Below are 17,480 nucleotides of genomic sequence, written 5' to 3'. Positions count from 1 at the left end.
AGAATAAGGTGAAGGGATTCAAACTAGTCTTGCTTGTAACTAAGAATTGTAATTATTGTAATGAAGATGCGCTGCTGTAAGTTTGTGCATTCATTCTTGATGTATGAAAGTATATTTTCACAAGAAAAATGGTTATAACTGGAGGATGTAACTTGTGGTAACAATTGTGTTAAGTTGTGAAACATTTTTTGAATTCTTAGTGTCAGGAAATTAAAGTTGAAAAAACAAAAATACATTGAATTCTGTCAAGTCTACAGCACAGAAACAGGCTGGTTGGCTAAATGACCTATGCTAGTATTTATGTTTCACATGAACCTGTTCCTTCCTCCTTCCCATCCCTATCATTGTATTCATATATTCCTATCTACCATGTGCTCATTTAGATTCCCTATTAATGCATCTATACCAAATGCCTCAACTACTCCTTTTGGTGCCAAGTTTCACATTCTTGTTGCTCTTCATGAAAATAGGTTTCTCCTGGATTCCTTATTAGCTGTTGGTCACTGTCTTCTGATTATGGTGCCTAATTTTGGTGTCTCCATGAATGGAAGCACCTTTTGTATGAATAATTTATAATTAATAGTTATTCAGTATCAGCTGGATATCCATCAGCAGGGGCCAACCTCTGCCTTATAGCTATATACTACCAAGTAGCTATTCTTCATGTGGGAACCCAAGCAATTAGCCCAGAAAGACTTTTCAATTCATCAGTGGTCCTTCACAATTGAAACATTTCCTAACAAAAACTTGAATTTAACTAGCGCATTGAACATAATGAAATGTCACAAGGTGTGTACAAAATTAATTGACACTGAACCACATAATAGAACGATAGGCCAGATGCACAAAAGCTTAGTCAGAGAGGTAGGTTTTCAGGAATGTTTTAAAGGAAGAAAGTGAGGGAGAGATCTATGGAGTAACATAGGGAAGGAATTCCAAAACTTGGGGCCCAGGGAACTGAAAGTCTAGTTACCAATGATGGAGCAATTAAAATCTGAGATGCTTGAGGGGCATATAGTGTTTTTAGGCTAGAGGAGATTATGGAGATGAGGAAGCGGGGGAGGCCATGGTGGAATTTGAAAACAGGCATTGCTTGAATGTAGGTCAATGAGCAAATGGGACTATTTTAATATGTATTCTTTCACAAGATGTGGGTGTTGCTGGCTAGACCAGCATATATTGCCCTTTCATTCCCATTGAGCCACCTTAACTGCTGCAGAACATATGATACAGGTGCACCAACAGTGCTGTTAGGAATTTGACCCAGCACCAATGAAGCAATGGCAATATTGTTCTGAGTCAGGGTGCTGTGTGACTTTGAAGGGTGCTTGCAGATATGGTGCTCCCATCCATCTGCTGTCCATGTCTGCCCAAGTGGAATAGGTGACGCGTTTGATAGGTGCTGTCAAAAACGCATTGGTGAGAAAGCCATTTGGCACACTGTGTCTGTATCAGCTTTCCAAATGAGTAACTCAGCTAGTGCCATTCCCTGCCTTCTCCCTGTAACCCGGCACATTATTTCGGTAAGTCTCTTTTCATTTTGAAGTCTTCAGTTGAATCTGTCTCTTCCACACTTGGGTTGCCCTAATGACGTGCTGCATTTTTAAAAAGAAATGTTTCCCACATCAACTTTGTTTCTTTTAATGATTACAGGTCTCTATATTTGTGCCCTGTCATTGCTGATTCTTTCTCTAGTGGGGACAGTTCCTCACTGTGTATTCTGGACCCTTTCTTTAAAAATGTCATTTTATTGGATGTTGATGTTCCTGGCTTAAGAACATAAGAAATAGGAGCAGGAGTAGGCCATCTAGCCCTTCGAGCCTGCCCCGCCATTCAATAAGATCATGGCTGATCTGTCGTGGCTCAGTTCCACATTCCCGCCCTCTCCCCATAACCCTTAATCCCCTCGCTTATCAAAAACCCATCAACCCGCGTCTTAAAAATATTTAGCGAGGCAGCCTCCACCACTTCAACGGGCAGAGAATTCCAGAGATTCACCACCCTTTGAGTGAAGAAGTTCCTCCTCAACTCCGTTCTAAACCGCCTCCCCTTTATCTTGAGGCTGTGCCCCCTAGTCCTACTGTCTTTTTTGAGCGGGAAGAGTCTCTCCACCTCTATCCTATCCATCCCATTCATCATCTTATACGTCTCAATGAGATCTCCCCTCATTCTTCTAAACTCTAACGAGTACAAGCCTAGTTTATTCAGCCTCTCCTCATAGCTCAACCCCCTCAACTCCGGTATCAGCCTAGTAAACCTCCTCTGCACTCCCTCCAGGGCCAAAATATCCTTGCGCAGGTGCGGCGCCCAAAACTGCACACAGTACTCCAGCTGCGGCCTCACCAATGCCCTATACAGCTGCAGCAAGACCTCCCTACTTTTATATTCAATCCCCCTCGCTATGAAGGCCAGCATCCCATTCGCCTTCCTGACCACCTGCTGCACCTGCAAGCTGGGTTTTTGCGATTCATGCACAAGGACCCCGAGGTCCCTCTGCACCGTCGCCTGCTGCAGTTTTTCGCCACGTAAGTAATAGTCCTTCCTACCATTCTTCCTACCAAAGTGGACCACCTCACACTTGCCAACATTAAATTCCATTTGCCATTTCCTGGCCCATTCGCCCAGCCTATCTAGATCCTTCTGCAGACTCTCCACACCCTCCGCACAATTTGCCGTTCCCCCAATCTTGGTGTCATCAGCAAATTTCGACACCCTGCACTCGGTTCCCTCCTCCAGATCATCTATATAAATGGTAAATAGCTGAGGCCCCAGCACCGACCCCTGGGGCACCCCACTAGTCACCATCCGCCAATCCGAATAGCACCCATTGACCCCCACTCTCTGCCTCCTATTTGACAACCAATCCTCTATCCACGCTAACACCCTACCCCCAACTCCATGTCCCCTGACCTTCTGCAATAACCTCTTGTGAGGTACCTTGTCAAACGCCTTCTGAAAATCCAGAAAGACCACATCCACCGGCTCTCCTCTATCCACTGCCCTAGACACATCCTCATAGAACTCCAGTAAATTTGTCAGACACGACTTCCCTTTAATGAAACCGTGTTGCGTCCGCCCTATCAAGCAATTCCCTTCAAGATGCCTCGCAATTTCCTGCTTAATGACGGATTCTAACATTTTACCTACCACAGACGTTAAACTAGCTGGCATTTATTATCCATCCCTAGTTGCCTTTGGTGATGGTGAGCTGCCTTCTTGAACCATGCAGTTCCTGAGGTGAAGGAACACCTACAGTGCTGTTAGTGAGGGAGTTTCAAGATTTTGACCCAACAACAGTGAAGGAATGGGGATATATTTCCAAGTCAGGATGGTGAGTGACTTGGTGAGGAACCTCCAGGTGCTGGTATTCCTAGCTATTTGCTGCCCTTATCCTTGTCCTTTATGGATGGTTGAGGGTTTTGAAGGAGCCTAGGTGAGCTTCTGCAATGCACCTTGTAGATTGATGTACGCAGCTGTCGTTGTTTGTGGTTGGTAGAGGGTTTGAATTTTTGTGGAAAGGGTAGCAATCAAGCAGGCTGCTTTAACCTTGATGGTGTCAAGCTTCTTGAGTGTTGTTGGAGCTGCAATCATCCAGGTAAGTGGAGAGTATCCCTGACTTGCGCCTTGTAAATGGTGGATAGGCTTTGGGGAGTCGGGAAGTGAGTTGCTCGTTGCAGGATTCCTAGCTTTTAACCTGCTCTTGTAGCCACAGCATTTGTATGGTTAATCTAGTTCAGTTTCTAGTCAGTGGTATTCTGGAAGATTTTGAATACCTCAATCAGATCTCCTTTTAACACTTCTCTAAAGAAAAGTCCTAACTTCTCCCATCTATCTTACGAATTGAAGTTTCCTGAAACTTTGAACAGGGAATGTGGAGTGTGTATATGGATGTATTTTGCCCTCTACTGGTGAAATTACTTCTGGTGTTGATCTTGAAAGGCTGTTTTTAATATTATTTAGTACTATTACCTAAACTGTATGTGCCATTCTAATAAATGATTATTTTAAATGGTCTTGATGCATCTGACAGTTACCTTAATTAATATCTATTTGTATATTATAATGAAGATCCTGTTCTTTTTTAATTTGGCCAGCATTTATTGCCCACCTCTAATTGCCCTTGAAGGTGATGGTGAGTTGGTTTCTTGAACTGCTGCAGCCCATGAGGTGTAGGCATACGCACAGTGCTGTTAGGGAGGGAATTTTAGGATTTCGACCTCGTGACGTGGTATTTAGAGAGTCCCTTCACTATCTCGGGAGATTCAAAAGTGCTTCATAGCTAATGAACTACTATTGAAGTGCAGCTCATATCGCATTTTGAAATCATTCTTCATCTCTGCTTTTGACGCTAATTTAACTTTGCAGAAATCATTTTAATGTGCTCCTGATTCTAGTATATTTACTTTGCACAATAAACTCAGAATGGATTCTCCCACTTACGTTGTCCTGGGAAATATAACCCAAACTCATTTGCCAAGAAATTCTAACCAGGAAACATTTGATTGATGGTCCCAAAGTATAAGCCTACTGCAAAAGCCCTGACAGTGGTAAACAATTTAAATTTTTTACAAACTTATTTAAAAACTAGTATTGGTTTCAAAAGAGTGATTTACTAAAACTAGTCCTTGGCAGGTCAGCAGTTCAGAATAGGTTCATATTTGTTGAATTCAAAGAGTACACGTGTTTTCAGTATAGTTGTCAATTTAAATATTTTAACAATCAAGCAGCCTTTGGGGGTGGGGGCTGCTAAATGGCTTACACTGTCTCCCAATACAGTGTAGGACATTTAGTACTTAGATGAGGAGAAACCTCTCCATGGAGAATGGTGAACCTGTGGAATTGTCTCCCGTAGAAGGCTGTGGAGGCCAAGTCACTGTGTATATTTCAGAAGGAAATAGAATTCTAGACTTAAGGTGTCCAGGTGTATGGGGAGAATGCCAAAGTTTGTTAATTGGTATCACAAGTAGGCTTGCAGTAACACTGCAATGAAGTTACTGTGGAAAAACCCCTAGTTTCCATGCTCCAGCATCTGTTCGGGTACACTGAGGTATGGTGCTGAGATCAGCCATGATCATTGAGTGAATGGCGAAGCAGGCCCAAAAGGTTGAATGTCACTCTGCTTCTATCTTCCATGCTTCTGTGATTGAAGCAGCTTCTGAGGCAGTATGTTAGCTAAATTCATGTCCCTTTAACTCACATTCTGAGACCATCAGCAGTTTTATATACCAGAAATTTTATCACTCAATATATTTCAGCTAGAATAACAGAACAATTATTTTTATTTTTGAGCCTAAATATCACAACTTAATTGTAATCAAGTGATCTCACTATCTTGGTGCTTGATAAGTAGCTCCATTATACTTTAAACGTCCAATGGCAACAAAGTACTCCAGGCCAAGTACAAAGTATGTCAAATTCTCAGCAAAGCTTCCTCTACTGTCTACTTCATAAATTCCTCAAAAACAATTCTCTGTAATACAGGAATTCCTTACACAAGCAACTTTCATATAGTTGCGCATCATTGCAAGTATTTTATTTAACTAAGTCATGACTTTTGTCATGTGCATATTTTCCAAATTTTCACCAGACAAAATGTCCATGTTCACAGCTTTAATTTTATTTCTTCAAGGGATGAGGGCATTGCTGGCTAGACTACCATTTATTGCCATCCCTAATTGCCCTTGAGGAGAGTTAGTTGCTGCCTTGAACTGCTGCATTCCACCTGGTATAGGTACATCCACAGTCCTGTTGGGCAGCAGGTCAGGATGGTTTGGAAGGGAGCTTGCAGACGTTCCCATGCATCTGCTGCTCTTATCCTTCCAGTGATAGACATTGTAGGTCTAGAAGGTGCTAAGGAAGGAGCCGTGGTGAGTTGCTACACCGTGCACTAGAATATTCTCTACTTGCCTGAATGAGTGCAATTCCAACAACAGTCAAGAAGTTCATTGTTATAGAGAGAAACACAACTCCTTTGAGTGGCATCCCAATCACTTCACCACCAACACACAGTAGTAGCAGCACATGCTAGACAATGCAGTGTAGCATCTACAAAACACGGTGTAGCAACTCACCATGGCTCCTTCCTTAGCACCTTCCAGACCTACAATGTTTATCACCGGAAGGACAAGAGCAGCAGATGCATGGGAATGTCTGCAAGCTCCCTTCCAAACCATCCTGACCTGCTGCCCAACAGGACTGTGGATGTACCTATACCAGGTGGAATGCAGCAGTTCAAGGCAGCAACTAACCCTCCTCAAGGGCAATTAGGGATGGCAATAAATGGTAGTCTAGCCAGCAATGCCCTCATCCTTTGAAGAAATAAAATTAAAGCTGTGAACATGGACATTTTGTCTGGTGAAAATTTGGAAAATATGCACATGACAAAAGTCATGACTTAGTTACTGTACAAAATACTTGCAATGATGCGCAACTATATGAAAGTTGCTTGTGTAAGGAATTCCTGTATTACAGAGAATTGTTTTTGAGGAATTTATGAAGTAGACAGTAGAGGAAGCTGTGCTGAGAATTTGACATACTTTGTACTTGGCCTGGAGTACTTTGTTGCCATTGGATGTTTAAAGTATAATGGAGCTACTTATCAAGCACCAAGATAGTGAGATCACTTGATTACAATTAAGTTGTGATATTTAGGCTGAAAAATAAAAATAATTGTTCTGTTATTCTAGCTGAAATATATTGAGTGATAAAATTTCTGGTATATAAAACTGCTGATGGTCTCAGAATGTGAGTTAAAGGGACATGAATTTACCTAACATGCTGCTACAGAAGCATGGAAGGTAGAAGCAGAGTGACATTCAACCTTTTGGGCCTGCTTCACCATCACTCATGTCTAGAAGGTGGACATGCTTTTTTAAGAGTTAGGTGCGTTATGTGCTACCAAATTGCTGAGCTCTGACCTCTCTTGTTTAGTACTTATAAAGCTTGTACAGTACTTATAAAGCTAGTCCAGTTCAGATTCTGGTCAATGGTTACCCCCATGGTGGTGATAGGGGGGGATTCAGTGTTTGTAATGCCACTGAATGTCAAGGAGAAATGGTTTGACCCTTGCTTGTTGGAGATGGTTATTGCCTGGTATTTGTGTGGCGTGAATATTACATGAAACTTGTCAGCCAAGCCTGGATATTATTCAGGTTTTACTGCACATGAATAGAGACTGCTTCAGTATCTGAAGAGTTGTGAATGGTGTTGAACGTTAACGTGCAATCATCAGTGAACTTTCCCACTTCTGACCTTGTGATGGAGGGAAGGTCATTGATGAAGCAGCTAAAGATATTTGGGCCTAGGACACTATCCTGAAGAATTCCCATAGTGATGTTCTGGGGCTGAGATGATTGACTTCCAACCATCAGAGCCATCTTCCTTTGTGCCAGATATGTCTCCAACCAGTGGGGAGATTTCCCCCTGATTCCCATTGACTTCAGTTTTGCATCCTTTATACCATACTTGATCAAGCGTTATCTTGCTGTCAAGGGCAGTACTGTCATCACATCTCTTCAATTCAGCTCTTTTGTCAATGTTTGAACCAAAATTGTAATGAATGGCCCTGGCAAAATCCAAATTGAGTGTCAGTGACCAGGTTTTGTAAATGTCACTTGATAGCACTTTGCTGATTGAGAGTAGACTGATGGTGGCCGTAATTGGCTAGCTGTCTTTTGTGTACTCTGTTCCAGTAATATGAAAGACTTGGTCAAAATCTACAAGTTTCAAATTGCTTCGTTAACAAATCAACATTTGTTCCGATGTAGCTTTCAACTCGTCCAACAGCTACAGGGGTAACCAAATTCTTTATCCAAAGTGCTGCAACTAAACTTTGGCTAAACGTAATGTGAAGTAATTGCTTTGTTTTTGTTTATATCTCTCTTCAGTTTTTCTTTTTTTTTCCTCAAAAGCACTCAATTTTGCACCTCAACTTTTACATTAAAGTAGGGTTTCTCTACATTTTATAGCTGAGTGCAATGGTTCTATAGCCATAATGGGTGTTTCAGAATGGTTTCACGATAACTGAATAGCGCATGTTGTTACTTCCTTCATAACAGAGGAAGGAACAGCAATAACCTGTACAGCATCTGTACTGTTTTTAAAACACAGTCCGAAGATTTTTTTTTAGGAAATTGGCTGCCAAGACAAGAAAATGGCTTGGTTGAAGAAATAAAATACATGCGCACAAGTCCAGCAGTGCAGGAAACAAATAAGGAGAAATCTGGAGGAAAGGGCGAGCAATAGGAAAAATGAAAATGGGGTTCTAGATGTGTTTCTGAGCCTTATAAATAAAGATGATTCCAGGTATGACCCTTTGCATTGCAAGTTAACTGATCTTGGCAAGAGTGGAAGCATTAGAATTAGCTTCAACATTTATAGCAACAGTGTACAGCCTGTGGCCTACAGGCCGCTTATTGCCTGTCATGTTTCTGCCTGCGGCATGAGAAGTTTTGTTGATGGAGTGAGCGCAGAGTTTGCAAAAGAGCACAGAGCTAGAAAGGCAAAAGAACAAGAGCAGGAAAAGGGAAGCTGAAAGTGGAAATATTGGTAGGTGAGTTGTTTTTGTTTATCTTATTTATCTTTAAATATTTTTACAATTTATTGGTAACACTGAGCTTTTCTTCTGAATGCTCCTCCCATTTGAAGTTGATAGTTCTATTAATGTATGAATGATGTAGCATTTTCAGTAACTCTGAAATATTTGACCTGTATTAAATATATTTAATCTTATAGGGTTGTGGTTGATCCACATTGCCAATTTCAACCTCGCAGCCCACTGAAAAGAGAGAGGGCTACTCGCAGTCCACTCACTAGCCTAGGTTGGTCCATCACTGATTTATACGCTTAGATGTGCTAGTGGTAGCTTTAAATTCATGTGTGGGTCTTGCAAAATGTAGTTTGTTTGTTTTGGGACTGTTTCTTTTGGGTAAAAAAGGGTCATCTGATCTCGTCTGAATTCTGCCCAACAACAAGCTCAGGTGGCAGCTTGATAGTTAAAGGGATGGGGGAAGGAATTAGGTATTTTACTGGGAAGAAAGTGCCAGTTGTGTACGCCTACAGACAATGACAAGGGCACCTATAATGACTGTGGGCAAACTATTAGTCTCCAAACTTCATCGGGAGGTGTCATAGTTTATAAATGGCTATACTTGGAACTGTTTGCTTCATTTCAATATAGAATGGATTTGGAGATCCAGAGGATATCTACCTTGATGCGTGACTTGTGATTCATGTTGTCATGGGCGGGGGGGGGGGGGCAGCGCGGCGGTAGTAATGCGGGCCATGGAAAACCATTGAGGAGCATTGGCTCTTTTTAAAGAGCATGAAAAGTACAAGTAAGAATCTGAAAGGGAACATGCATGATAGAGGCAATAAGCACTGTACCTGAAGCAGAGGAAATCCTGTCTATTATTCCCACACAGAAAATGGGAGTTCCCACACATTGAAGAGACTAAATTTGTGAAGAAGAGGTCTAGAAGATTCTCCTAGCTTTGACTGGAGAGAGTAATCTCCAGAGTAACCTTCACTGTGAAAGTTTGCCGAAGGGAAGTTAACCAATCCAGTTATGAAAAGGGAAGGATGTTGGCCATCAGGAACATAAAATAGCTTTGGACTGGTCCTGGGAGGGTAAAGTCCACTTAAGAGACAGTGTTAAGTATTATGACATGGGATTTTTGCTTTAGATCAGTTTTACTGGGGTTCTTTTCTATTCTGTGTTGTTTTAGTTTGCCTGTTACAGTGGAAGTTTGAAAACTTGAAATCCTGGAGTTCGATTCTTCCGGGTGGTCTCAACTATCTTAAAGTTATCCATCTCTGAGAATTGTAACAATAGCAATTTGGCTGCCTGAACCTTCTGCAATTGAGGTATTGTGTTGAGTTAGGAAAAAAATCCCAACATTCATCCTCTCAACTTTGCAGTGTTTGCATTCTTGATTATTTATGCAGCTTTTGGATGATTTGTTAAACTAAGTCTGTTCATTCGTTTTCTCTTCTCTTTTTTTTATTCCAACACTGATTGAAGAAAATATCTACCTTCCAATATGTCTAATGAGCCAACGATCACATCCCAATCTTGCACTGATTGAACATCAGTTAAGCCAACAGATCTACCTCATTTCTGTTTGTGGGATTTTGCTGCGCATAAATTAGCTGCCACATTTTCCCTCAGTTTCATCCTACTGATGTGTTGTTGCAATAGTAATCTTGCTCGGCACAAGGGAAACTATGTTGGCATTCCATGTAGTTGCATAAGTCGCTGGATTCCAGGGAAGTGCCGGAAAATTGGAAAACGGCTAATGTTATGCTGTTGTTTAAGAAGGGTGGCAGGCAAAAGGCAGGGAATTATAGGCCGGTTAGTTTAACGTCTGTTGTAGGTAAAATGTTAGAATCGTCATCAAGGAGGAAATAGCAAGGCATCTTGAGAGGAATTGCTTGATAGAGCAGACACAGCATGGTTTCGTTAAGGGGAAGTCGTGTCTGACAAATTTATTGGAGTTCTATGAGGATGTGGATAGAGGAGAGCCGGTGGATGTGGTCTATCTTGATTTTCAGAAGGCGTTTGACAAGGTACCTCACAAGAGGTTATTGCAGAAGGTAAGGGGGCATGGAGTTGGGGGTAAGGTGTTAGCGTGGATAGAGGATTGGTTGTCAAATAGGAGGCAGAGAGTGGGGGTTAATGGGTGCTATTCGGATTGGCAGTTGGTGACTAGTGGAGTGCCCCAGGGGTTGGTGTTGGGGCCTCAGCTATTTACCATTTATATAGATGATCTGGAGGAGGGAACTGAGTGTATGGTGTTGAAATTTGCTGATGACACCAAGATTGGTGGAACGGTAAATTGCACAGAGGGTGTGGAGAGTCTGCAGAAGGATCTAGATAGGCTGGGCGAATGGGCCAGGAACTGGCAAATGGAATTTAATGTTGGCAAGTGCGAGGTGGTCCACTTTGGTAGGAAGGACTATTACTTACGTGGCGAAAAACTGCAGCAGGCGACCTCGGGGTCCTTGTGCATGAGTCGCAAAAACCCAGCCTGCAGGTGCAGCAGGTGGTCAGGAAGGCGAATGGGATGCTGGCCTTCATAGCGAGGGGGATTGAATATAAAAGTAGGGAGGTCTTGCTGTGGCTGTATAGGGCACTGGTGAGGCCGCAGCTGGAGTACTGTGTGCAGTTTTGGTCGCCGCACTTACGCAAGGATATTTTGGCCTTGGAGGGAGTGCAGAGGAGGTTTACTAGGCTGATACCGGAGTTGAGGGGGTTGAGCTATGAGGAGAGGCTGAATAAACTAGGCTTGTACTCGTTAGAGTACAAGAAGAATATGGGGAGATCTCATTGAGGCAAATAAGGTGATGAATGGGATGGATAGGATAGAAGTGGAGAGACTCTTCCCGCTCAGAAAGGATAGTAGGACTAGGGGGCACAGCCTCAAGATAAAGGGGGGGCGGTTTAGAACAGAGTTGAGGAGGAACTTCTTCACTCAAAGGGTGGTGAATCTCTGGAATTCTCTGCCCGTTGAAGTGGTGGAGGCTGCCTCACTAAATACTTTTAAGACGCGGGTTGATGGGTTTTTGATAAGAGAGGGGATTAAGGGTTATGGGGAGAGGGCGGGAATGTGGAACTGAGCCACGACAGATCAGCCATGATCTTATTGAATGGCGGGGCAGGCTCGAAGGGCTAGATGGCCAACTCCTGCTCCTATTTCTTATGTTCTTATAAGGCCTTCTAAAGTAATAAAATAGAACCCCAGAATGCTTTTAAATTAAGTTTTTTTTCATCTTCAGTAATTGTTTTGTTTCTCTCCAAGAGTTTTGCTTATGGAGTGCTGAGTTCTCCGCATCTCATGTGAAGCCAAGCCATTAAGTACACAGTTTTAAGTGCATAGATTCATTGTGATTTACTATATGTAATTCCTTGGTTTGGGCTGCATTGTTTTTAGATGTTGAATATTTTAGTTGGTTCAGATGAAAGATTCTTTCTATCCTTGTGACGCGGTGAAGCCTTCCATTGTTTGCTGGAGCAGACGAGTGAAGGAGCAGAGAGAGAGATAAGAATTTACCTGTTAAAAACCTGTTTAAATAAGTTTAAAGCACTTTGTTCCTTGTAGAACTGTTTAAATCATTTAAAAGCATTTTTGCGGGCTTTTTGTATTTACCGCTTTAAGAATTCTGAGGGAGTGGTTAGAAGGGAGTTGTGGGCCAGCAAGCTTTAAATCAGCGCCAGGTTTAAAAGGAGGCCTGGTATAGACAGCGGGCAGCGTCGGAGCGGGCAGCGGAGTGAGGGGGAAGCAGAGTGAGCTATTAGGGCTTAATATCAAAAGGGCTGGAGAGAAAAAGGGCCAGGTAAGTTCGTGTGGAAATTTTCAATACTACTACAGTGAATAATGGAGGGGCATGTGATGTGTTGTTTCTGTATGATGTGGGAGCTGGTGGACCCCAGGGTCCTTCCCAGTGACCATGTCTGCAGTAAGTGCAGGTTGCTGGAGGAGCTCCAGCTCAAGGTAGATGAGCTGGCCTCTGAGCTACAGACGCTGAGGCTCATCAGGGGGAGAGAGGGTGCCGTTGTCAATGGGGTGCAAGTGACATCCACCCCCCCCTAGACTGGCTAACTCTAAGGGTCAGGAACAAGAGGGGGCTGCTGAGAGGAGGAAGGGGGGTGGGGAGCGGAGGCCTCAGCCTCTCAATCTGCATAACAGGTTTGAGGTTCTTGCTTCCAGTCTGGACAAGAACGAGGGAGGTGAGGTTAGTGAGCAAACTGCACACGGTACAGTGATGCAGCAGGACATAGGCAAGGAGAAGGTGAAAAGGAACGTAGTAGTGATTGGGGATAGTGGGGTGAAGGGTATTGACACTGTCCTTTGTCACAATGACAAAGTGCGCAGAAGGGTGTGTTGTCTGCCTGGTTCTCGGGTCCGGGATGTCGCATCTGGGCTGCAGAGGAGCCTGGAGTGGGAGGGTGAGAATCCGGTCGTTGTGGTACATGTGGGTGCCAGCGACGTAGGCAAAATGCGAACTGAGGATCTGGGGAGGGAGTATGAGAAGCTGGGAATGGAATTAAAAAGTAGAACCGACAAGGTGGTTATCCCTGGGCTACTGCCTGAACCGAGTGCAGACGGGCGTAGGGTTGATAGGATTAAGAAAGTGAATGGGTGGCTCAGGGATTGGTATGGGAGGAATGGGTTTGAATTTATGGGGCATTGGCACCAGTATTGGGGTAGGTGGGACCTGTTCGGGCGGGATGGGGTTGGTCTGAACCGTGCTGGGACCAGAGTGCTGGCAAATCGAGTAAAGAGGACTGTAGACAGGGCTTTAAACTAATTAGTGGGAGGGAGGGTGCGAGGGTAGGTGACATTACAGGGTCTAAAGTTAAGGAGAGGGTACAGGTAAGGGAAGAGGCCGAGGATGTCCCAATAATAGAGGGAGTAGGGGGCGTGAGTATGGTTGGTGGTGTTACGGCAAATAGGGTCCAGGTGAAGGCTGGAATGAAGGCACTTTATCTGAATGCACGAAGCATTCGGAATAAGGTGGATGAGCTGGTGGCGCAGATCGGCACAAATGGATATGATCTGGTGGCCATTACAGAGATGTGGCTGCAAGGTGACAGGGATTGGGAGCGGAATGTCCGGGGTATCAAGTGTTTAGGAAGGATAGGCGGGAGGAAAAAGGGGGGGGCGTAGCTCTGCTGATTAAGGATAGCATCAGGGTGGTAGCAAGGGATGATATTGGAGCCAAGGAGCAGAAAGTGGAATCGTTGTGGGTAGAGATTAGGAGCAGCAAAGGGAGGAAGACGCTGGTGGGTGTCGTCTATAGGCCCCCGAATAATGATCTGGAGGTGGGGCGGGCTGTTAACGTGCAAATAAGTGCGGCGTGCAGGAATGGGATAGCCGTAGTTATGGGGGATTTCAATCTACATATAGATTGGTCAACCCATGTTGGACTCGGTGGGCTCGAGGAGGAGTTCTTGGAATGCTGTCGGGATAGTTTCCTGGAACAGTATGTGTTGGAGCCGACGAGGAAGCGAGCTATCTTGGACTTGGTGTTATGTAATGAGGCGGGTAGAATTAGGGACCTTGCGGTGAAGGATCCTCTTGGGGAGAGTGATCATTGTATGGTGGAGTTTCTGGTGCAGATGGAGGAGGAGAAAGTGGGTTCCCGGACACGCGTCCTTTGTTTGAACAGAGGGGAGTACGGTAGGATGAGAGAAGAATTGGCGAATGTGGACTGGGGGAGCGCGTTGCAAGGTAGGTCTGCTGAGGAGCAGTGGAGGATCTTTAAGGAGATCTTTCTTGGTGCTCAGCAGAAATTTATTCCGATGGTCAAAAAGGACAGTAGGAGGAGAGGTAATAAGCTGTGGATAACGAAGGAGGTGAAGGAAAGTGTTAAATTAAAAGCGGAGGCGTTTAGAGTAGCTAAGAGTAGTGGGCGAGAAGAGGATTGGGAGAGGTTTAAATGTCAACAAAGATTGATAAAGAAGGGTAGGAGAAGCTATGAAGCTGGGCTAGCGCTTAATATAAAAAAGGATAGCAAGAGTTTCTATAAATATATAAAAAGGAAGAGGCTGGCTAGGGTGAGCGTTGGTCCCTTAGAGGATGAGAAGGGGGACTTAGTGGTCGGGGATGGGGATATGGCTAAGGTCTTGAATAACTTTTTTGTTTCTGTCTTCACGGAGGAGGACGTGAATAATTTGCCGGGTGTTAGAGATGGAAAGGTGGCAGGACTGGAGGGTCTTAATGACATTACTGTTACTAGAGAGGCGGTGCTCGACAGACTGGAGGGGCTGATTGTGGACAAGTCGCCAGGACCGGATGGAATGCATCCGAGGGTTCTGAACGAAATGACAGAGGTGATAGTGGATGCCTTGCTGGTTATTTTCCAGACGTCGCTGGATTCCGGGGAAGTGCCGGAAGATTGGAAAACGGCTAATGTTACGCCATTGTTTAAGAAGGGTGCCAGGCAAAAGGCAGGGAATTATAGGCCGGTTAGTTTAACATCTGTTGTAGGTAAAATGTTAGAATCCGTCATCAAGGAGGAAATAGCGAGGCATCTTGAGAGGAATTGCTTGATAGAGCAGACGCAGCACGGTTTCGTTAAAGGGAAGTCGTGTCTGACAAATTTACTGGAGTTCTATGAGGATGTGTCTAGGGCGGTGGATAGAGGAGAGCCGGTGGATGTGGTCTGTCTTGATTTTCAGAAGGCGTTTGACAAGGTACCTCACAAGAGGTTATTGTAGAAGGTCAGGGGACATGGAGTTGGGGGTAGGGTGTTAGCGTGGATGGAGGATTGGTTGTCAAATAGGAGGCAGAGAGTGGGGGTCAACGGGTGCTATTCGGATTGGCGGATGGTGACTAGTGGAGTGCCCCAGGGGTCGGTGCTGGGGCCTCAGCTTTTTACCATTTATATAGATGATCTGGAGGAGGGAACCGAGTGTAGAGTGTCGAAATTTGCTGATGACACCAAGATTGGGGGAACGGCAAATTGTGTGGAGGGTGTGGAGAGTCTGCAGAAGGATCTAGATAGGCTGGGCGAATGGGCCAGGAAATGGAATTTAATGTTGGCAAGTGTGAGGTGGTCCACTTTGGTAGGAAAAATGGTAGGAAGGACTATTACTTACGTGGCGAAAAACTGCAGCAGGCGACGGTGCAGAGGGACCTCGGGGTCCTTGTGCATGAGTCGCAAAAACCCAGCTTGCAGGTGCAGCATGTGGTCAGGAAGGCGAATGGGATGCTGGCCTTCATAGCGAGGGGGATTGAATATAGAATTAGGGAGGTTTTGCTGTGGCTGTATAGGGCATTGGTGAGGCTGCAGCTGGAGTACTGTGTGCAGTTTTGGTCACCGTACTTACGCAAGGATATTTTGGCCTTGGAGGGAGTGCAGAGGAGGTTTACTAGGCTGATGCCGGAGTTGAGGGGGTTGAGCTATGAGGAGAGGCTGAATAAACTAGGCTTGTACTCGTTAGAGTTTAGAAGAATGAGGGGAGATCTCATTGAGACGTATAAGATGATGAATGGGATGGATAGGATAGAGGTGGAGAGACTCTTCCCGCTCAGAAAGGATAGTAGGACTAGGGGGCACAGCCTCAAGATAAAGGGGCGGGGGCGGTTTAGAACGGAGTTGAGGAGGAATTTCTTCACTCAAAGGGTGGTGAACCTCTGGAATTCTCTGCCTGTTGAAGTGGTGGAGGCTACCTCGCTAAATATTTTTAAGACGCGGGTTGATGGGTTTTTGATAAGCGAGGGGATTAAGGGTTATGGGGAGAGGGCGGGAATGTGGAACTGAGCCACGACAGATCAGCCATGATCTTATTGAATGGCGGGGCAGGCTCGAAGGGCTAGATGGCCTACTCCTGCTCCTATTTCTTATGTTCTTGTGATGGCCTTCTGATGCTTCTCCTATTGCTTGGAAGGGTTGGTGCATGTTCAAATGTTAGAGCTTCTGCATGGAGGTAATCATGTGAATTCAAGGTGAGGTTCCTGGCAACCTTCGTGTCAGAGCTTTGTGTTTCTTGGAATCCCTTTCAGACTGTTGTTGCAATGTAATTGCAGGCTACTGAGGCTATTTATTGAAAGTGATGACAAAGCCGCAAAAAGTAGCCAAATAAGTTAATGGAATATAATGGGGAGAAAGTTGTGTTTCAGTTGTATGAACTTTTGGTCAGTTCCCCAACTAGAGAACTGGGAAGAGACGCAGTGCAGATTCTCTTGAATGATACATGATTAGCCATAGTAAATGCACAGGATTATGGGATAGGAGGGGAGCTGGGTAAGATGCTCATTCAGAGATTTGGTGCAGACTTAATGGACTGCCTCTTGCACTGTTGGGATTCTGTGGTTCTTGGATACCAGAGCAATGTGTGATGTGGTTAGGTTGCATAACCTTTTATTCCCTTGAATTTAGGAGGATGAAGCATATCATTTTGAGGTGTTTGTGAAGGAATTTGAAAGGACAGTTCAGAGAAACAATTTTCTCTGATGGATGCAAAACACATAATAAAAATAGAGCTGTGCCATTTAGGAATGAAGTTCTATCGCAATTTTTCATAAAGGGGAGAGGAAATCCATATTGGCTTTGGATATCAGGCAATTGAAATTAGAAATTTTCTATAGAAACGTTTGCCAATTACAATTAGGATATCAGAAGTAGAAATCAGAGGTGAGTAAATGAAGGTTGAGTTACATATGAGTAATGATCTGATTGAAAGGGAAAAGAGGCTTGAGGGGCTGAATGTTGCTGTGATCAAAATTATATAATATTTTATATTTTTCTTTCTAATCATCACAGGATATTCTAGTATTTGGGGAGCAAATGAGGACTGTGATAAACAGAGACCAGTCTCAAGATCTCTCAACACTCTGCACAATACCCATACAATCCCTACAGTGCAGAATGAGGCCACTTGGCCCATTGAGTCTGCACCAACCCTCTGAAAGAGCATCATATCCCTCACCTGATCCCTATAACCCCATGCGTTTACCATGGCTAATCCATCTTGT

The 17,480-nt window shown here is 44.2% G+C and overlaps 1 protein-coding gene across 3 annotated transcripts in view; it reads left to right on the top strand.

Annotated features, from left to right (window-relative positions):
* arhgap21a (Rho GTPase activating protein 21a) overlaps positions 1-17,480 on the top strand; it is a 215,185-nt gene that overhangs the window by 83,083 nt on the left and 114,622 nt on the right. The gene's annotated exons all lie outside the window — the stretch shown is intronic.

This window comes from Carcharhinus amblyrhynchos, chromosome 2 (genome assembly GCF_965287045.1).
Source record: "Carcharhinus amblyrhynchos chromosome 2, sCarAmb.v2.hapA, whole genome shotgun sequence".
In the NCBI taxonomy this organism is placed as follows: domain Eukaryota; kingdom Metazoa; phylum Chordata; class Chondrichthyes; order Carcharhiniformes; family Carcharhinidae; genus Carcharhinus; species Carcharhinus amblyrhynchos.
This window is presented reverse-complemented; position numbering and strand designations above follow the sequence as displayed.